A 23,161-nucleotide genomic window follows, 5' to 3' on the forward strand; every position below is an offset into this window, starting at 1 on the left:
TACTGACATATTCTGTTGTCTTAGATCTATCTGTCTGGCCGGCCACCCCCCCTCCACCCCCCTTGTCCTCTGGCATTAGTGAGGTCTTATTGCACTTAACTAGATATTACTTAACTGGTCTTTTCAGACCATTCTCTGTAAATAAATAAATTAAAAAAAAAAGATCGTGTCTGTAGGTCAGCAGTTCCTGAAATTCTAGCACCAACAACCATGCAGCATTCAAAGTCACTTAAATCTGCTTTCTTTGTCTTTTGATGCTTGCTGTGAACTTCACCAAGTCATCTTTTCCAGTGTTAGAAAGTTTGGTTTAAATGCACTGAGTTGTTGCCATGTGACTGGCTGCCTTTTCGTTTGGGTTAACAAGCAATTGAACAGTTATACTTTATAAAATGATTGCTGAGGAAATTTCCTCTTCAATCCCTCAAGAACTGAACCGCTGCACAATAATAAACTACCTACCCCTGTTTTTCTTTCTGCATGCTGGCTGTGCATGCAGACATGAGAGTAACTAATGTTCTCCATGTTAGCAAAGGATTCAGATTTGATATAAGAATTCAAACCTGTCTGCCTTGAGATATGTCACACATCATTCGTCTCTGCAATTGATCATCCCTCTTGCTCTAAAAGGCAACGCTTGCAACACATGCCAAGGACACTGGCCTGCCTGGTCAAGTAATGACAATCGTCTTTAAGGAATAATGGCCTGAATCCTGCATTTGAAAAGTTACCAGGGTGCATCCCATAATGAATTCCTGGTCGATGACACCTTGATAGATTTCTGTTCCTCAGATGGTCTCGCTGTGGCTGCAGTTTAATTGACAAGAAATTAATTCAGCAGGTCGGTGAAGGAAATGCAGAGACAATACAGCAGCAGGATGAAAGCAAGAGGGGGACTAAATTCTGTGTGATCAGCAAGGTTTCAAACAATCATGGGTGAAGCAAAGTCTCGCCATATCTATAAGTCATCTTGTTTTATAGGCCATTAGGATCTCCAGAGAAGGGCCGTGTGGAGACCGTGGCTTTTTGTCGAAATTAAAATGTCAGAGAGGAAAGAAATAGAACAAAACAGAGAATCTGCAATTAATTACCTGGCCATAAAAATTCAATAATCGGGAGGCGATGCTGTTTTCTGCACAGCAGTACCCCTGATCACAGCAAACTGGAAGGGAATACATCCATCTCCTCAAATTACATTTCTAATCTAAAGGAGAATATAAAGAGGGAAATGACTGTACATAGCTTGTGGATTACTGTCTGCAATGAGCTTTAACATAGGCAAACCTGAGCAGACTGCCAAATGTATGTGCTAAATCACTAATCTAAATTATTAGATGTATAGAGATTAAAGGCAGTAAGTCAGTAATTACAAAGAAAATTTTCTAATATGTGTTTCCTATTTCCTCCTCTTTTGAGTTGTATGTAAATTATTTTTGCCTGAGGTGTCTTCTGCTAATGATTTTAAGAAGTATGCATGCCATTATGAACACAACAATGAAAAGGCAATCGTATAAATGTTGTTAATGTGAGGGGAGCAACACAGAGCAATGCAATTTTCACAGATTTGTCTAGCCTGAATGTCAGCCTAGCTTTGGCTACCATAATGCTCACACACGGCATTGTAATAAAAAAAAAAGCGTCCGGCTGTGCTTTACAGCATTTTAAAGCAGACTTACACACATACACATAAGAATCTAGTTACTCATATTATATTATTGCTAAACATTGTGACTCTTCATATGCTGTAATGAATTAGCAATGCATATTTGCTGGTTCATTACAATATGCAATACATCAATGACCACTTTTTAAAATTCAAAAGAATCCTGAGATTTGTTTGATCATATTTAGGCTATTTAACAAAACATCTGGGGGGGGGGGCAAGCACCACCTTTAAGGCGCAGCTCCTCTTCTGAGCTGTAGCTTCTGAGCTTCGGCCTCGTAGAGCAGCCCTCACCCTTGACTCCCCCACTTGGGTCCACCTGACTCATTATATGAGCTACGTCTCAGTGAAATGCTGGTAAAAAAAAAAAAAAAAAAAAAAAACATTGTTAAAAGGTTAATAGAGGAGCCATGTTGTGATGACTTCCTGAAGGTGGAGTTTCAGAAAGAGCCAGAGTTTTTAAAGAGACGGAACCAATTTCCAGGCGTTGAATCAAGAAGTAAAATTTGTTTTAAGTCATGTTTGACATAGAAATATTTTTTATAACAACTAATGGTAGCATATTTACTTGATTATGCTATAAAATGGCACTATATCCTTGGAAAACACATAATAATACCCATTAAGAAATGAATGCGTAGAGAAATACTGGTATGATCAGTGCATAACTAGTTCACTTGGCCAGTAATGCAAGGGTTTTTTTGTTGTTGGTATTTTGTTATTCTGCTAGCTATTTTAGGAACCTTTAAGAGATGAATGTAACTTTCTGATACACCAATTAGTCATTTTTCCATAATCTGCTCTGACGAGCAATCAATAGGTCCAAATGCTAGCAGGCCAATTTCTTTGTCCCTGGTTATTGAAATACATAAGAAAAAAAACAGTATTTAGGGTTTCTAAATTCCTAATATTCTTTGATGAGCTCAAGGCTAGAGACATGATTGGATACATGCACTCTCTCTTAATCCTTTTTTCGGGTTCAGAATACAGCTGCACATTAGATGTTGAATCTCGAGAATCATCACATGCAAACTTGTGTACTCTGGATATGGAGTCAGATATGTTGAAACTCATTGAGAGTAATAGAAACACTGCAAAAATATGTGTAACCCTGCTTAGTTGGAAATACTATCATCACAAAGTATAGCTGAAATAAAAGTAAATACAAATTATCATCCATATTTTCCAGTAATGTGCAACTATAATGCATGGCTGCTAACTCTATCAAGGAAGCTGCAGCACATTTTAACCTTTCTGGTTAATGTTTGTAACATTTACTTGTTGGATTAAAATATAGTTGGATGAATTTAGTTGTGGTAAAGATCTTAGAAATATAATAATTATTATTATTTTTTTTTTTGGTTTTGTAGGGCAACTTTGATTTTTGATTTAAGCTGAAGTTTTTGTGACCCAGTAAGAAAACACTTAGAAATGCAATCTGCAGGAGATGTTTCAAATCTTCTGGCTTTTTTATCCAAGAAGTTGCACCACAAGGTAAAAGAAGGTTGAGGCCACAGTCTTCATGACTCATTGTCACAATAACACTCAGCTCCCCGTACGAGGGTGGTCTGTAGGGGAGAGGGAGTGGTTTTAATTTAGACAATGCAGTGGTGCTATATTTCACCCTCTGCTGTTGTCTCACATTATCTTGGTAAACATCCCAGGTACTAATATGATATATTTTCAAGCAGGCAGTGTTTCATCCTGCTCTCTGCGTGACTGATGAATGACGAGGGGGGGGGCAACGGGGACAAAGATTTATGGCCTGCTGGCGCATAGAATATGTATGATTATCAGCAGTGTGGAGAAAGCAGCTCAGTGTGAATGATAGGCACACAGTGAGAAATCTACTAAATGACTCCATTTCCCTAAAAAGTAAAAAAAAAAAATAAAAAAAATAAAGAGACAGGTTTTGTCTCTCTACTGAATTCATTCGCGGATCTGTAATTTTAGAACGATGTCCCTGAAAGTACTGCATAAATACAGTTCGATATAACATGTGTTTTTGCTGTTTTATATGTTGAAAATTCACAAGCTTTAAAATGTTAAAAAAAAAATTAAAAATTGAATCACTGGCACAAAAAATAGACCTTAAAAATCCACACACGGTGTTGCATCCCACACAGTTTGTGTTCACCTGCCTTTATCAGTTCCTGAATAGGTGGGACAGTAACTGTCAGAGCGAAGACTGTTGTTTATACTCCGTTATCCACTCATTCTGTCGGACTTCTGATTTAGCTATAATACCCATTGGCATGTCTGAGTGCTTTAAAGAGTCAGCGCCAACATGATCAATAGGACGTCATCATAAATCCCAAATCCCATGCACTTTATTGATTTCTTTTGAGCACATGCCGCTTCTCTGCATATGTGATTGCTTCGGCCCACACACATGCCAAGTGACAGACATATTTTATCCACACGAAGCAATATCATATACCGTCTGCATTGTCTTCTGGGTCTGAGAATTACAGCTTGCCAGCTTGACTTGAATGACACCCCTGAGAGGGCTTCATTTCCTTTTCACCTCAATTTATATTTACACAGGGGTCATAAATAACGCTAATGCACTAAGGCGATTTGGTCAGTGTAATTGTTTATCTCTCTCTAAGTGTAGATTCTAAACAATGCTGCTGCTAGCAAACAGTCATTTAGGGCTGAACTGGGGTTGTTCTCAGAACGTGTGTGAGGTCGTTCATTCAGACTTACCGCTTATCAGATACGGCACATGTCTGAATACACCCCATGATGTTTTTAGACTAAATAAGATATTTTGTTAGTTTGATGTTGTGCCATAAGGACAACTCAATCAAAAATGCATGAATAGCAGGGGGAGTCGTTAGAATCAAAGGAAAGGTAACTATCCCATTGAACTTAATCAGTGATTTATTTGATGCTCCTGTATCCATTTTTATTAATTTTTTTCGCAGCAGGATTTTTTATTTTTTTTTGCATTAATATGGTATATTTCAAAACATTTATCTGACTTTACATGTACAGCTAACCTCTTGAATAAAGTGACATTTTGGTCATTTGAACGGATGATCTTTTGTTGACGTGTTTGGCTTCTGTTAGCAAGTTTCCTCTGTGACGCGCAGCATATTTAAATACTATTTCAGAAGTTAATTTTTCTCATGCTGAGACCACAGCTAATGACACACGATACAGACAGAAAGGAAGGTGCAACAGCCAATGTGGTCTCTGTTTCACTGTAAACATCACTGCAAATAGTGGAAAAATGCTGCCAGAGTTTGAGAATAACTAGACTCATTAGATCAATAAAGCGTTATGCAAGACCTATAATAATGCACTGGAAAATAAGCCACAAATTGACTGAGACAAGCCAATCATTCAAGCCATTTTAGGAAAACAGGACAGATGACACATTTGAAGTGATCCTTAAACCTGGCAGCAGGACTCCAAACATACAGCCAAGAACGTATAACACAGTTTTAGCAAATTTTGCAAAGATGAATGAGACACATACCCTAAAAAAAACTTCCAGCTGTAATCACAGCAAATGATGACTATCGAATCAACATATGCTAAATATAAATGCATTCAACACTTTTCTTTTTTTTTTTTTCTGTCAACATTTTAATACCAGTTTTCACCCTCTGAGCCCTTGTCATAATTAGCTTTGAAGTTTGTGGTTGTGATGTCAAAATAATCTAGAAAAGTCCAATGCAGTGCATCTTCTACTCCACAAGAAAACTTTCTGGTATACCCCCTTCCCCCCACCGTTTTCTTTCCCACACTCTCACAGACTGAAATTTTGTTGAAGCCTTATATGATGTGAACAAGTTACACCGACTTTGCAATATTAAGTGCCAGCATCGTTTCACTAAGTTCCAGGTGTGTTTACTGAAACATTGAGGATGACTGCTGAGGTGAAACCAGAAATTCAAACGGCTCAAAATCATAACACCAGACTTTGAGACAGGGTTGAAAAAGTCGGGGGGGGGGTACATTTCTTATTATGCACCAACTAACAATGACAGCGTCACTATAAACTAGGATGTGGAAATCACACTTACCTAACTAACCTTTAAACTTGGCAAGATCCAGAAGTCTTTGCCAGGAAGAATGAAGACCAAGTCCTAAGAAATGACTTACCCAGTGTTCATGTGACAGTGGCACGTGTCCAAGCACAGTCCACAAGGTTAAACAATGAGAGGATTTGACATCTCATAATTGTAATTTGATAAAGATCTCACATGGTATCAGTGAAGCCTGACAGACTGGGAGCTTCAGGGCACTTGTTAATGCAATTGTTCTGGTCAGATGTTGCAGTCACAAATCATGCTGAGAGTTGGATGACAGGTAGCAGAGCTCATTGATATTTCCTGAGAAGGTCAAACAAAGTGTAAGACATACCACAGAAAGGGGCTTGAACATATATTAAAAAGAAACACTGCAGGGTTTTAACATTAGAAATACGTGAAACAACATAGAGGAAGGTAATTATCAACCGGTGTTCTCGCCACAAAACAAAAAAAAAAAATAAAATAAAAAAATAACACAAGGTGTGGACACGTTGCCTGAAAGCATTTCCAAAATGGAGACTCTTGAGGACTAAACAACGCCCTCTCTTTACACTAACATGTCCACCCTCCTTGTGTTGCATGTGTTTCACCTCTGTTTCAGCGCTGAAATATAGGTAATGCGTGACGGGGGTTGAGAGGGGAGGCTCCGGCAAAACCCGACATACATGCCAAAATACATTTACAAGCTCTGCTCTAATCAGCCTCCGGCCAGAGGCTCGTAAATTGCCGCAGTGTGTCTGGACCTGGTGAGCAAACACAGCTTAGCATTGGGCGAACATCAGGTCACAATTCCTGGGCAGAACCAATACTGAGTGGAGCCGAGGTGTTTGAGTCAATTCAACAGAGAGAAAAGGGTAAGACAGTGTCTTTATATTAAAAGAAAATGTCAAAGAACAGGAAATCCATGCTCCTGTTTAATCATTTGATTAGATGAAGGCATATGTTTGTTAAGTTTAAGTAATTGCTTGAACACACTCTCCTTCATGAGGATAAGTTCTAACATCATTAGGATATCGAGGGTCCAGTGGAGGACTCCTGAAGGTTTCCCAACTCTCTTGCACGTCTTGAATTATCCAAATGATTTGGAGCTCTCCCACAGGTTGAACGTGTCACCACTCCAGTTGGGAGGTTGTTTTGTTCTTTTTAATCTCAGCTGTAACCTTCGGTGTCCTCCACTAGCAGGAAGTGCAGTTTATCAAGTGGGGATGACACCGTGGCAGCGGATGATATATGCGGGACTGTGCTTCCCCAGATAATTCTAATAACATGAAGCCCTGTTCCTGCTCTGCTTCTCATTTTTAAACATCAGGGAATTTCCTGAGGTATGTGGAGTGAATCTAGTAAGATAATACTGTAAACTGCGCAGCCAGGATGATGCCAGATTCTCAAATATTTTGGATCTGAATAGGCACAGAGGTTGTGCTGTTTTTGTATATATATATATTTTTTGTATATTCTTTTATAATGTCTTTCTTTACTAAAAGTATGACTACTGAAAAAAGAGGCTAATATAGCACTGGGACTGATCTGAAGTCATGTTTAACAATTAGTGGCAGGGGCAAAGTTTATAAGGTGCTTAAGAAGTAAGTATTTCACATAATTAAGTGTTTTACATAAAATTGAATGTCAATTGAGTAATTGGATCAAATGAATTACAATTCAGAGTATTGATTTTACTCATTTATATGCGTTTTATTACTTCCACAGTCAGAGCTGAGAGCTTTGTGTTTTATGGTCAAGCAGGACAGAGGAAGAGCTGAAGAAGACCATCTTCACAATCAAAGATTAATGTTTTTTTCATATTTTGAAATACTTAACAGGGCAGCTTCACGCATTTTCCAGGCACATTGTGCCATTTTAAGACACAACAGTTTTAGAAATCCAATTATAATCAAATTCATTGATTGATGTCGATGAATTTGTTTCTCATTTGTTTTTGTTTTTTTTCCCTCACCCAGGAACAGAATGGTTTGGATAGCTTTCCCTTGATGAATAAGATCATAATCTGAAAACTGCTTTTATCACTCACTCGTTTTATTTTATTATATTATGCTATGTATTTGATGACCTCTGTGAACCTGTGTGACAAAAAAACAACAAAAAAACAAAAGAAAACCAACAACAACCAAAAAAAAAATCAAACAGACAAAATCTGTGGGATCGCATACATTTTTCTACTCAAATATGTGCATTCCTATATATTTTCTATACATTTGGATAAGATTAATTTGTTGTCTTTACATTCCTCTTCAAACGTGCATCTATCTAAACAGTATCCATTAGGTGGCAGCACTGAGCATGACCTAAAAATTAGCATCAGCTCCACTCACACATCTACATATTTATAAAAAGGTTCTTTTAAATTAATTGTGAAACAAAACACTAATATTTGAAGTAATCACCGGCTGGCAGTGATAATAAATATAATGTGACATAAACTTGTGTCTAGAACTGAACACTGGGGTATTGCAGTCCTTTCCTTTTCCTAAAAAAAAAAAAAGCCATTGTTCTTTATTGACACATTTACAGCCATCTATCTCATCCAACTTTTTCTCCTTTTACATAGCTGTCATATCGAACTCCTCCAGAGTAACGCTCATAACTGCTTGCAGAGCCAGGCTGGTGCCTATGAAATCCAAGCCGTGTTGTATTTTATTCTGAGAGAGGATAAAGTTGTGTTTATACACCAACACGCACTTGTGCGCGCACACAAAGACACCGGCTTTTGCTCGGGAAGTCAATGAGCAGTCTGTGGCTTTGGCAGTGCTCTGTCTTATTTACAGGACGTTTGTTGCACTTGACATTTATCATGGCTCCGGGGCCATGAACTTCATGCAAAAGCCATTGAAGCATTCTGTGCCAAGGGCTTTGGGCCTCCTGTCTCAGCGTCATCACAAGTCTTTTCACGCTAAGATAAATCACTTTCACTGGACCCCGAGCACGAGGAATTAGAGGGATGGAGGTCAGAGGATGAGCAAAGTATTGAGCAGAGAAGGAAGCAGAGGAAGGAGTGGCTGGAAGAAGAGGAGCGGTTCAAGGAGAGGGTGTTAACATCCACCAAATACCAGGAGATTAATGTTAGTCCAGTTTCTCCCTTGTTAATTGTTGGGCACATTCAAACACATATCACTAACCATTAATAAGCATGTGGTTTGGCTGAATGCTTTTAGGATCTCAGAAAGACTAAATACTGTCCTCACATGACATGGACAAATCCCTCCTCTGTGCTGGAGGTCATCAAACTTTGCGGTAAGATGACGGAGGTTGTCTTTGACTTTAGTCAAAGAAGTGAATATAGAATAGGCTGTACCATCTAGGCTCAGGGTTTGGTACACATATACCACACAATAACACATCAGGCAATTTGTGCTTTTCTGATTAATGTTCTCCTTACCCAGCCTGTTCATTTGTTTGCATGACCATGTCTTTGTAGGTTTTGCAATTTTCCATGTTTTGAAGAAAAAAAATAAAAGGAAACTGAGGAGGATGTTCTCAGAGAGGAGAACATCCTCCCCCTGAAATAGGTGGATGAAGAATATAAAGTGGAAATAGTATTTTTTTTCTTTGCAAGGTTTTTGCAACAGTAAGAAAACATCTTGCTGAACTTGCGTCATTGGCAAAGTGTTTAATCTTGCACCCTTGATAGTCATCGTGGTTTCTGCAAACTGGTAATCTGCTGTAATCCAACATTAGTCACCTTTGATTCAATTTATCTTTGAAAGTCAACTAACATGGTGATAGAAGTATGGCAAGGTGTGACTAGACTGATCACTTATTGCAATCTACATTTACTATGCGGGTGATAAATATAAAAATAAAAATGTTAAAATAGTTTATGGCTCAGTGTGTATAAGACGACATGTTAATCTGTTACATTTCCTTCATACTGTCACAATATGTTCTGCTCATGCATTGCATACTAGCAAAAACTGAAGATTAATGTTTGTAAGTTGTTAGTGTAATTTTCAAATGACACATTTTACAGTCATAGATAAACTACACCTTCAAAATTTATACCTTTACATAGCTATATAACACACATATTTGACATATACCTATTTTACCAAACATTTCCATTTTATTGCCATATTCACTGGAATACATCTTGTACATTTACTGTTAGATTTGAGTCCATTTTAACCCTTAAAGATAGTTAAAAAGTATATTTTCCATGTACCATAACTGTACGCCTTGTTGGCTTCAATAAAAACATGTGGTTTGTTATTTTTTGATCATCTTGATCCAAAATAGTCAGCTAGAACACAAAGATAAGCTCGGAAAAGACACGTAGGGTATTCGTCTTCAACAACATCCACTCATGTATTGCCTGCTTTGCCACTGGCACATTATGTAAAAGTTGGATCAAATGGGAAAAAAAAAACATTCATTTTAGCATCTGATGGCAAATCACTCGTTTTATTTGAGTATTATAAAATCTTGAAAGCATTTATTGTCTTTGCAAAGTACAAATGTCCTTTAAATATTCTCACATTTTCAATCATTGCAATCACTCACTTGCATTTATTTTATTCAAATTGTACATGATGGACCAACAACAACTGCATAATTGTGAACTTGAAGAAAAAAAGAAGGTTTTCCCACAATTTCAAATCTGAAAAGTGTGGTGGGAATGTATTTTCAGTCCATTTTACTCGTATACCTTAAAGCACATTTCACTGAAAGCATTTGCTTTTAAAGGTAACTATATTTTAACATGGAAAATACTGTGGCAGGAAACTAACACTGTGCATTCCTATAAAAGCATCATCTTGACATTAAAGCTTTTTTCAGTAGGGAAGGGAAGTAGGACAGCGTTAATGGGATGATGAATAAAGCTAAACATAGGGCAAACTTTAAGAGAACCTGTTAAGAAGCTGCAAAAGACTTGAGACTGGGGGTGGAGTGTCACCTTCCAGCAGAAAAATGACCTTAAACACAGCAACAACTACAAGGGAGTGGTTTAGATTGAAACATTAACATGTGTCAGAGTGGCCCAGTCAAAGTCCAGGTCTTAATCAGTTTTGTGGCCTTAAATATTGGTTTCATGCATTCTCCACTGTGACAAAGTGGTTCAGTTTGTGTTCACCACTTGTCTCTTATTCTTTCTCATTCAATTACTTTCTATATTTGGTTATAATGATTAATTTAAACATTGCAATTTTGCTTCACTTACTATCCCGGGTTTGTTTGTGTTAGCATTATGTTGCAGGGTCCATCTATGTTTAGGTTAAAGTTATTATTTCTGGATTATGGGTTGAATTTGTTTCAAGGTGTATTTATTATGGTATTTGTTTTCCTTTGTACTCACCATTATTCGTCCTTGTAGATCTGCAGCAGGGCAGGAGTATGGGAGGGGCCGGCCCAGTACTTCCTGCTTAAATGGCTGGATGATGTCAGTGATGACCTTCCTGGGTTCTACCAATGGTTTTCTATTGTGTATTGCTTTGTTGTTGTTTTTTTCTGTAAAGTAACCTTTTGAGTTATCTTGTATTATGTAGTTTGTTTTGCAGACAACTTCATTATGTAGGAGTTTGTAAATTAATTTGTAATTTTAGTGCTTCTCTGTCTAGATTTTGTTTGTCTGATCTGATCCATTGTGGCTGTGTCCAATCAAGCACAGGTGTGGTGCCAATTAGAGATAAAAACAGTGAGCTTTTGGATGCTCAAGGGAGAGAAGTCAAAGAAAAGAGTAAATAAAAAGTCAGCTGAAGAAACTGAAACTGGGTGGCTGATACTGATTTTCTGTTCACCTTCTGACACTTGTGCCTAAACTACTTTACATCCATATCCAACCTTACTCGATTATTTTGCACTGAATAAATATATAACAAAAAAATGTAGACTAATTATTAACTTGGGGGAGCTGAATACTTACATGCTCACTGTTTTTCAAATTCCTTATTGTAAAAGTGAAAGTCAAACGTTTTCTTCCACTTCACAATTATGCATAATTTATTAAAATACAAAAGTCTGAGGTTGTCTTGTGGTAAAATGTGAAAAATGGCATGGATACTTGAGGAAGATATTGCACATCACTTAAGCATTTTATTATTATTTTTTGGGGGACTTTAAATAAACTATACAGAATGTTGAAATGACAATTTTGTGTTGTTTTTTTTTAATTAAAAATATAACACCTGCAGAATAAAACATGGGGGAACATTTTGTATTAAATTATTATATTTTAACTGCTCTGTTTAAAGATAAGAACGGTGGTAAATAAATAAATAAATAAATACATAAAGATTGATGAAATTAAATGCAATTTTAAAAGAAACAGCTTTGTACATTGAGAATTCACCTTATTTTGTGCAATTTTCTGCAACATTTCATTGTCTTTATCACTGCATGGAGTTTTGTTTTTATGAATTTGGGCACGCAGGACGGTGAGTGACAAAAAGAAAATCCATAAAAACTATCTTAAGATATTTTGCCCCATTAAAAATAAAATTCCTACAAAGAAATAAAACTCGACAATCAAAAACAACCAGATTGTTGGTTCTGTCAGACTACAAGCCCTAATAGCTGTACACATTAACACTGTTTTCAGCACAGAATGATGAATGGCTCCGTGGTGCAAAGCAATTCCTTCTAGCAACTTTCGATGCAATACATCTGAAAACATTGAGCCCCGAATTATAAATTGCAGATCCAATTGATTCATTGCGACTTATTGACAATAACTTACACAAGTTTTTCAAGATTTTTTCTGGCAGTAATTTTCAAACAATAATAATAATAATATATATAAAAAAGAAAATAGAAGACAATATTTCTTCTGCATGGCTTACAATGCAGCAGCGAAGTGACACAATGGTTTAAAAAAAAATAGCTGACAAAAGCTCACTGATTCAACTGCTTGATGTTCTTGGAAAGGCAAGAGGATGACACTGAAGAATTAGCTCCGGGCTGCCTTCGGAGCATCATGCAGAGAGCTAAAAAGGTCTGACTGAGATTTGGTGCAAAAAAAAATGTGATAATTATTTCAACAAAAACACACCCAAGGCAAACAGCTACGAGGGGAGCGCAAAACTGATCTTTATTCTGTCTTTACTCATTCTGAAAAGTCTCTATTTTCATGATGCCATGTCAGAAAAGTAGGACTAATGGTGTATCATACAAGTTTATTCTACTAATGTCATTGAATGTCACTCGATGTGATATTCGGTTTTTAGTTCAGCATATACCTTTGTAAGGGATCGTTGACTGAAGCTAATACTGATCCCCTCAGAGGCTATTTCTGCTGCCCAGTGACACTGATTATGTTGACAGAAATCACCTTCCCACATCACAGCAACTGCAAAGGTCAGTGCAAATGAGAGAGACGTGTGAGCGTGGCCTGTTCCCCCTTCTAGAGCCTGACATGGCCTTTGGCGTTCTGCCTGATGATGCCTGACCATCAGCATAGAGTCATTATTCCAACCAGAAGAGACTCTTCAGACGTTGTTCCTGACGAGAGAGCTGTACTCAGGTAGAGGGGGGAAAAAATGTTGGGACAGTTTTGGATTTTGCTCCCAAACTATGCAGCTCCCCCCAATTCCTCTTCTTCTCTTGTCTCCTGGCGAATGTAATTCCTGCGCACCCTGGGGGAATTATTTAATTACAGAGCTGGCTGGGTATCAAAGGTAAATGATTTAATTACATTCCCACCGTCTTTGTTAAGAAGCCAACTGTCAGGCAGTTGTAGGCAGGGCTGTGGCCCTTTGTGATGCCTGGGGGGCCTGTGTGTGGGTAGGTGTGTGAGTGTTTGTTACTGTGTGTCACTTCTTTTGCATAATAACGGTGAGCAAAAATGGAACTTGACAATCAGCACTGATATTGCTGAAAGTTTGAAAATGTTCTCAACAGGAAAGCTGCAATATCACCGCTTCTCTATATATACAAACACAATGAAAGCCAACACACACAAAAAAAATCAGTACATATTTACAGCATCATAAAAAGGAAATTCACACTTTAGAAGTTTGGGAAACTTGGTAGCAAGAATTAATCATTACACACAGTCCCATGCAATCATCTAACGCCAACAGAATCCATCCATCCATTTTCTTACACCCTTGTCCCTTAGTGGGGTCAGGAGGGTTGCCAGTGCCTATCTCCACCTGGACAGGTCGCCAGTCTGTCACAAGGCAACAAACAACCATGCACACATACACTCCTAGGGACAATTTGGAGAGGCCAATTAACCTGACAGTCATGTTTTTGGACTGTGGGAGGAAGCCGGAGTACCTGGAGAAAACCCACGCATGCACAGGGAGAACACACAAACTCCATCCAGAAAGACAGGGGCCAGGAATTGAACCCAGAACCTTCTTGCTGCAAGGCAACAGCTCTACCAACTGTGCAGCCCTTTGCAACAGAATAATTTAGTAAATAAAGATTGATGTGAACGGATGGGAGGTCCTTTCACACTTCCTGTCAGAAAGAACTGAGACAGTAAATATTAATTTATTACCTTTACTTTTATTTCTTGCTAAGCCTTAGAATCTAAGCCATTTTATATACTTTACATTGATGTTCACCATGGAAAGAAACTGTATTGCTGCTGCAGTTTACTTTTTATCTAGAACATGTGATCTTCTCTAAGTTCAGGTGTCAATCAAGATAGATTTACTCATTTACAGTCAAACAAACTATTAACAGAGAGAGAAAAAGAAAAGTATGTTTTCTTTAAGTTTTCTCTACATGCTATGATTAACGGATCCCAACTGAAAATTACTTAATTGTGTCAAAACATAGAGTAAACATGCTAGCATTCGCACAGGGCTAAAGTAAACCTCACTGTTTTAAAAGTTGTCATGAGCAATAAGGTGTGAATTTATTGAAGGCTGCAGATGTGTGTGTGTGGAGTCCGGGGGGGACGGTAACGCTAATTTCCACTGACTCCTTACAACCTCCTCTTGTTTTAATCAGGTTAAACCCTTGTTAGTGTGCAGATTACAACGACTGACATAATTTAAAAAAGGAAGAGTACTCGGACAGACTGCAGTGTTTTAAACATCATTAGAGATTAAGAGCTAAAGGGATTTTAAGGAATTTCAATTTTAGCGATCTGTATCAGCCGATGCTTATATTTAAATGACTTGAATCAACAAAAAAATGTTGAATTCTCCACAAATTACAGATAATATGTTCAATGAATATGGATATTTTACTGAATGACATAATTCAGTCCATCCTACAAATCTTCGTAATATTTATTTATATATTTATTTATAATTTTCATTTAAATTCTCTGGCTAGGAATAACAACGGTTAATTCAAACTGGTGTATATTGAATTTAAATGGCACTTTCTTTCCTTCAGAAAGAGGAACAAAAAAAATGTTTTCTTCAAAAGAATTTATTAAAGGAAATGCTGTAATTTCTATTTTATGGAGAGTTTGTCATTTAGTCTTTCATTTGCGCCACGTTTTAGAACAATTTTTAGACAAAAACAAATAATTTACTGGGAAAAGAAGTACTGTTATTAAAATACTGTGGATTAACAGTGTGGCAATCCTTCAAGTCACTGAAATCCTTTCAAAAGGAAACATCACCACACTGTAGAAATGCATGATGACTGGCTCTACTTGATGCACAATCTAAAAAAACATTAGAACAGTTGCAGCAAAACAATCTTCTAAAGCAAATTTACTTAGTGTGGTCAAAGCTTTCATATGATGGGGACAAACTGTGACATCAGTCTATCTTGATTTGTGCCTGGCAGAGATTATTTTATGATGCCACAAATCAGCGAGTTGAGTAAATGACCAAGAAACGTGAGCCTAGTTCCTGATGGAAAAAAAAAAAAAAAACCTGGGTTACAAAAAAATCCTTCCCTCCACATGGCTGAATAATTGCTGAAGGAGCAGGCCTGAATGCAAGATAAATAGAGCTGTTACCGAGGTTTTGTCACTGCACAAAGAAGCTGTTTATAGCACAGGGGCTTCGGATAAACCATTTTCTGCCCAAACAAGGTAAATGAAGCATAATTGGAAGCCCATTACAAAATTGAAAAACGGGTGTCTTTTGTTTTAACTGTGTTAGAATTGAACCGGGGCGCCTCCTCTACTCTGTAAACCTGCATTAAACTGCAGGACTCAATAATTATAATGTTCAGGATCCTTCTGAGGGGCGAAGAAAATCAATAGACTAAGGACAAAGAACCTATAGCCATCACTTAATTCTCTTATCACTGTGATTTAGGGGAAGAGGAGGATGTTAAATAACTGTAAATCTTTAGCTATGACTTTGAGGGTGCTTTATGGCAGTTCTTACAGCGTCTCCCAGACAGAATGTCCGTACCTTCCGCAGACCACACAATTTATAGCTTTATTACCCTTTGTCTTAAAGAGCAGGGAGACATAGCAGAGAGGAAAGAGATAACAGCCCCGCACCGGGGCAGCTGGGAGAAAAAAGAAGTCAGATGCCATCATCGACAGAGACATATCTTTGTGACAGCTTTACAGCTCAGGACCTCGGCTACTATTTGGGGGTGCGAGACAATAAACCATCGGTGTCCCACTCCCTGCATCTAAGTAGTCGTCTCTTCTAATGGCCACCCATGGTTTGCAAGCGCACGCCATTTCCCTAAAAATGCTGCCCCCAGTGGAGGGAGCAAGATTCAATTAATGGCTTATCCCCTGATGATCAGATTAACTTTGCTATGCAGCTGATTCTGCTACCACCATGCCTTCCTAGAGGTCACAAGGAGGACTGACAAAAGTGGACGGCTAAAGCAAGCAGGGCAGACAGAAGGGGGGAGGAGGGACTGTTTTTTTTTTTTCTCTAGAGTCATGAGTTCCTATGGTTGTGGCAGATGCTTCCTCATATTTTCTTGCAGCGCTGACAAGTGGCTTATTGTTTCCCTTGATAAGGGTACAGTGTTCCCGGTAATGGGAATTAGAAGGAGGCGTAAGTCACCGAGACACAGGGTGAGAGTGAATCAATAGATAATGGGAGATTTCTCTTGGATGCAAAAGGCACGGATATTATCAGAGCCGGGTAAAAGACCGAGGCCTTTTATTTGTCTTCGAGCTGCACTCACGGGTAGTGTGAAAACCCAAATATAAAAGTTACACTCTACTTGAACTCTGAGAATGCAGTTTCTCAGCGTATCTCGGCTCATGCCCACAGACATGTGGCGAACGTTGTCATCCTATCACGAGTGAAGGCTGAACTGCTAAATAAGTAAAGACTGAAAAAAGATCTCATGCAGTTTTCTCACAACGAGGCTTCCTATTTGCTTCATAGCAATGCAGCACTTTCATACCACCACTATTAAAACTTATTTGCATTTTGAAAAGGAAAATTTATAAGAATTAAATCATTCTCATACGGGATACTTAAGTATCTGTTTTGAGCTGCGTGTACATGCTATCTACAGACCGGCTGCATCCTATGCTTGTCAGATCTTCTCTGCAGTCACGGCTTAGTGTTTGATGGCTACATGTTCATTAGTATCTTAGTTAACACACCTCATTTGTGGGGTGTGCCTTTGAAGTAATTGTTGAGTATTCATGGAAACAAAAATCCTGATACAGGACATAAACATGCAAACAAATCTGATATGCGATGTTTAGCATGGATTCTAAAAACCACAAATCCAAAAAAACTAAATATAAAAAAATAAAATAAAAAAAGTGAACCCTTATAGAATAAAGCACTGGTCTGATCACAGAAGGTACAATTTCACTTTTATTGCTAAAATACTAACTTTCCCAACAGCCTCTATGAACCGTTTACATTGAGTTAGGTAAGGTGTCCTGTTCCGAGAAGCTGACAAAAAGACAGACTGTAGAAAAATCTTTGTTGAGCCATGAATTGAGCAGATCTATTAAAAACTAGATTTGATCACTTGATAACTCCCCTGTCCATAAAATTAAACTGGGGTAGACATTAATGGCTTAATTTCCACCTCTGGGTAGCGGTAGATGTAGAGTTAAAATAATACTACTCTGAGCTCTGGCAGTGATGAGCTGGTAGTTAAATTCAAAAGATGGATTTTCAGATCCGGAGAGCAACCGAGTGACGAGGTTCCCTGAAATTCTAAGGAATAAAATAAACATTTAATTGTAATAAAATGCTTTAGTTTCTTCATATTTAAAAAAATAATAATGTTAAGAGCGCTGAATTATAACCATTCACCCCCATGGGACACTGCCTGAAATACACACCGTACCTTGCAAAAGACACTGTGTGTATTTACAGTATCTCTTTTATGCTCCTGCATTAGTATCTCTTTTATGCTCCTGCATTTTCCTTCATACATTGTTATGCTGCAAAACAAAAATAGTTAATTGTATTTTATTGGAATTTTGTGCAATAACAGCGCATAATTGTGAAATGGAGCAAAAGCAGGTGAGAACTGTTTCCAAACAATCGTATTATTCCTCTCAGAGTTAACGCTTTATCGGCTTTGAGGTACCAACGTTGGAAATCTCTAGTCTCTAACTCAAACTTTCTCCAGTTCCTTCCAAATTTGCTCAATTTCATCCAGACTAGATGGTGAGTATTGCTTTATAATTAGCTCCGCCCATCTTCCCATAACCGTTGAGCAAATTTGCCTCTCTCCCTGTTGATAGAAATAATCCCTACAGCAAAATACTGTCACCATGTTTCACTGTGATGAAGGTTTGCTCAGGATGATAGGAAATGATTGTGTTCCACGATGTCAGATGGAACTGATCAGAGCACTGTCTTCCACATGTTTGCTGCTTCACTGAAATTGCTTGTAAACTGCAAATGGTACGTCTTTTTCAATTTCTTTCAAAAATGGCCTTTGTTTTTCTGCTATTCTGGAAAAGCCAAATTTCCAGAGTAAAAATCATTTGCTGTCGGATGAACAGATTCTCCCACCTGAGTTGTGGATCTCTGCGGCTCCTCCACAGTTAAATGGGGTTCCTGGCTGCTTCTCTGATCAATGCTTTCAGTGCTCAACCTACAATCATTCATTTTGCTTCTTTGTAAGGAAGAAAAGTGTTGTCAGCGTTGATGCAGAAATGCACGAAATGGCCATTTCTTCAAAAAATTAAAAGTGTACAGAGAGACAAAGACAAGTTTCTGTTTTATTTGTTTGCTTTCTTTTTTCTTACCTCCAAATTGTACACTGTGTTCTCTTTGTAATTTCACTAGGGCACTTTGCTATCAGATATGTTTAATATTTATTAATACTACAAACAGGGAGCAAACAAAACGATTGTTGTCCCGTCTCTATGGGAACGCATAGAGACTGGAAAAGTTTCTTGGCGCATCTACCTGCAGAACCCTGCTGTGGCTTCCTCCCCGTTCCTCGACAATGATACTTTCCTCTGTTCTTCCAACCCAAGTACAGGAGGTTCTGCTGAGAACCTCTAGCTGGGAGGCCACTCAACATCGACACCTGCCTGAAGAGAACATGTTTGTTTGTTTTGTTTTCATCTTCCATCAATTTTTGGATTTTTGGACATTGCTTTGATCAGACTGATGATCGACTCAAATTGAATCATCGAGGCTGGGGTAGAGATTGTTTGATTCCAGAACTGCTGGAATTCATTGGCTCTCTCTCTGCCAGACTCTTCTCCCTGAATCTCCATGACTGAGTTTCGCTCATGATTTGAGATATTCTGGGTGGTGCCCAGATCAACAATCAGAGACCAGAATGTACAATTATGTAAGCCTAACATCAACGCGAGTTCTGATTCCCAACTATTTTGATACCGTCGTGTGAGACTGGCACAACATTATTGGTTTCCAGAATTCTGATTCCCAGCACAATGGACTCCTCAAGAAATAAACTCAATGGTTTTCTGGCACAGACTTCAATGATTGCTTCTTATTCTGTGCTTCCCCTTTCTCCCCCGCAAAATGCATCTACTTTCGCCACTTGTATTATCTCGGCGATCGTTGTTCCTTGTAGAAATCTTTTAAAAGATGCGTCAAAGAAAAACGTCGCCTTTATCTTGTTGTCGGTCGAAATCTAGAAATTCAGAACCAGGGACGAGGCTAAAAGGAAGAATTAAAACACGTACCCTCGGAGAATGATTTTCAGACGCGTATTATTGAATCATGAGCCATCCAGCGTGGTCAGTGATCAGAGCAGCAGTGAGGGTGTCCTGCCTCCCCTCCCCAAAACACCCCTGGGGGCCCTGAATGCATTAACCACTAGGGTCCACAGGGGTGTGGGGAATAATTACTCATTCCCGCCATGTGACATCCCCAATAAATTTAACTCCCCCTATAAGTTTTAAAGGCAATTGCATATTGTGGCCATCACTTAAAGGCTGGCCTATCCGTGCCTGCGCATAATTCCTTGTAGGAATTTGTTACCACAACTTAGCGAGTGGACCCAGCAGCCGACTACAGATGAGTGAGCAATTTGCCAATTGAAGTTGTAACAAGTGTGGAGGAAAAGTCTGTGTGTATGTGTCTTCATCATTAATAAATCCTACTCCATTACGCCTTAATCTAATTATAAATCACGCCTTCATCTGCCATGAATCATCTCTGCTCTGTGTTAGCTAAATTGGGGAAAAAGAATTTGGACACATAATTGAGATTTTAATGATTTCCCCCCCACCCCCCTCTGCCTTTGTGCAAAGAACAGAGAAGTCATCAGCCTTACATAAAATGATTGTTTAACCCTCCGTAGCTAAATGGCTTTAAAGAAAAAATATAATTATAATTTAATAATTGACAAATTAAGCCTGGGGAACTTTCAGTTTTTGGCAATGGATTCCTAAAAAAAAATCTCTCCTTTTTTTTTTATTTTTTATTTTATTGCAGCCACGTGTCAAAAAGAGGTAATTATAGCCTCTGTACACACATATAAAACTTAAGCAAATGCACCCAGCAGAGAGCTGAGGATTAGGAACGAGATGGAGATGTCATCCAATCGTCACCATGGCGCACAATGTGCAGAATGGGTTTGAAAAAAAAATGCAACCGGTGATAGGTGCTTTCAATAAATAAATTTCCACAGTGCAGGAGTGACTTCAGCAGCGACAGCCCAAAGACAGCTTGTGCCGAGGAACATCAACACCTTGACTCCAAAATCTAATTATGTGTCACATGGAGCTTATGTTGAAGCCTATATTGTTTTTCTTAGTTTAACACACGTGGAAGTCGCTTAAAGATAATTATGGCAAATAGCTCAAAACTAGTCAAATCACTCCTCTAACAGCAGCTACTCTGACTTGTTTGTTGCCGTGTGGTTGTTTGCAATAAAATAAAAATAAGTAGGCAACATCTGAGATGAGAACATCTGCAACGTTTCCACAGTTGAAAGCCCGCCGTCCCTCCCTTCTCCCCTCTGTCTGTCCACAGACATTCTTGACAAACCCTGTCTTTCGACACTCCCATGAGCTAATGCTCTGTCGCGAGGAAGCCACCAGCTTTGAGTTGCAGGTGAAAGTTTTACTTTTTCCTTCCTCTGTGCTCTTTTCGGTGCGCTCTAATGATCTCGATGTGCAACACCCGCGGCACAGGCAACGGGGAAGCCATAGGTAATGAGTCAGATGTATAATGTGATTAGTCGAGTCCCCGACCAAGGCCTTCAGTCAAAGGCAGCAACAGCAGAGATCACAAGACGCATTAAGAGGCACTCCGTCACGATGCAAAAGAACATGTGAGCTTTCAGCTGCCGCCATTCATTTTCATAATGACAGTAAATGCAGTTGAAAGCAGTGGGATCTCTGAATGGCATTAGGCTCCCTTCTTTCAATTTTGATTAGGTGTCTCGCTCTAGATGAAGAGAAATCATTTAGAGCGGAATAAGTGTGTCAGGAGATAATGGCTCCACAGGTTGAACACGGCGAGGAAACACAGGCTGACGAAACACAGCTGCGACCTGAGAAATTCAGGTGCGCGCGTGCTCGTCTGTGTGTCTCTCCACGCACGCGAGCGTTTGTTTAGGTGCCGGCTCTCTCTCGCGCGCGCGCGCGTGCGTGTTTTGCCTGGCAAAGATCACAGGTTCTTTGTGTTTCATGTCAGACGTTTCGGTCTGGGTGACAGCATTTCACATTGATGTGACAGGTCTTTAGAATAAAACTAAGAAGGCTGAGTATCCCTGGTGAATACTTTCTCTTAGCATATTTAGCCTAATTAGGGTCAAATATTAATTTGTGATTAATTGCCCTTGCTTAAAAAAAGACTGTAAGCTTTTGTTGCTTTACTCCTTTTTTTGTCGCTACTAATCCTGAAAGGTTTTCGCTCAAAATTGTACATATATAAAAATAAAAAATAAAACTGTGTACAGGGCAATCCACCTGGAGATTTAAATCGTAGCTTTGAAAGTATTAAATCCTTCCCAATGTCTTTTAAAACTTTACGAATGTTCGTTGCGCCCTGACCAAAACAAAACACGATGACAGGTGCCAGTTTACGACATCCCTCTCTTTATGTCTGACTCTCCTCAATTTCCCCTGACAGATATAGGGGAGGGGGAGGAAAGAGGCAAGGAGGAAACACAGGGGACCTGAGGAGTGTTTAGGAGGAAGATGGCTGTCAGTAGCTGTCAATCGTTGACTTTTTGATGCCATCGTCTTGGCACAGGCCTGTCTGTCTCGCGGTGCAGCAGCTATCAAAGACTCACTCACAGCAGACAGACGCTGGGATGGAAACACAAGAAGATCTGCACATTCTCTCATTTCCACCTGGCACACAAACTCCGTCAAATCTGCGGATTGCGATGAAGCCCGTCCCTTCACCTGGTCTTCTCGAAACTCAAAGAGCATAAAGAAAGACTTGATTGGAAGCAAATTAACAGAAAAAGGTGATTAGAGTCCAGTTGCACTGATGTATTTGTTACTTATTTATTATTAAACTGTTGCTTTGCACTGCATATCAATGGTCTAGGCAGACACACTTCCTTATGCTGAACCATCACCTTATTACACACCTGATATGTAACTTGATTATAAACAAAGCGCAGGCTGACACATTTTTTAGCACATAAAAAAAATTATGCATTGTCTACTTTTTTGAATCATTTCCATTTAGATAACATTGTGAAAGTGCTTAAAAATGTAAAACGTGTCAAAGAATGACGACCAGCCTTGTCAGCTTGTCAGTGAGTGGTTGTCAATTTTTATGTGAATGTCTATGATTTGTACATTTTATGCAAATATAAGAGCAGAATTAAACTAAAGTCTATTGCCGACTGCTGTTCATCCATAGTGTCTATTCGTTTTTGCTTTGTATGAGTAAAGAACCTGTTCTTGGATCGATTTGAGGTCCCCTCTTTGCATCACCTCATTGGTCACGATGACCAAACCACAACTGAGCGGATAGACGCTGCTTTCCCTTCCGAACATTTACGACCTGCCTTGTTCATTCCTTCGCCCTCCCTAGTTAGCAACCGAACATAAAAGCCAGAGAAATAAACTAACGACAGGATCTCTATTCAAACGCACAGCTCAATATCCTACGTCTCAAGCAGCCTTCGGGAAGTCCTGTCGCCGCTCATCACTTGGCCTTGTACCTCCGCTAAACCATTG

General features: G+C 38.8%; 2 long non-coding RNA genes across 2 annotated transcripts in view; one reads left to right on the plus strand and one right to left on the minus strand.

Annotated features, from left to right (window-relative positions):
• The window catches only part of LOC103133506 (uncharacterized), a 41,207-nt gene extending 30,039 nt beyond the window's left edge, over positions 1-11,168 (minus strand). The window contains exon 1 of the long non-coding RNA XR_001661338.1: positions 11,015-11,168. This is a non-coding gene — a long non-coding RNA (uncharacterized LOC103133506). The remainder of the gene's footprint in view (positions 1-11,014) is intronic.
• Positions 11,169-20,427: 9,259 nt separating this feature from the next.
• LOC103133507 (uncharacterized) lies at positions 20,428-22,820 on the plus strand. The gene is made up of 2 exons (XR_475760.2): positions 20,428-21,071; positions 22,095-22,820. It is a non-coding gene; the product is annotated as an uncharacterized LOC103133507 (long non-coding RNA).
• Positions 22,821-23,161: the final 341 nt, after the last annotated feature.

This window comes from Poecilia formosa, unplaced genomic scaffold (assembly GCF_000485575.1).
Source record: "Poecilia formosa unplaced genomic scaffold, Poecilia_formosa-5.1.2 Scaffold12, whole genome shotgun sequence".
Lineage (NCBI taxonomy): Eukaryota > Metazoa > Chordata > Actinopteri > Cyprinodontiformes > Poeciliidae > Poecilia > Poecilia formosa.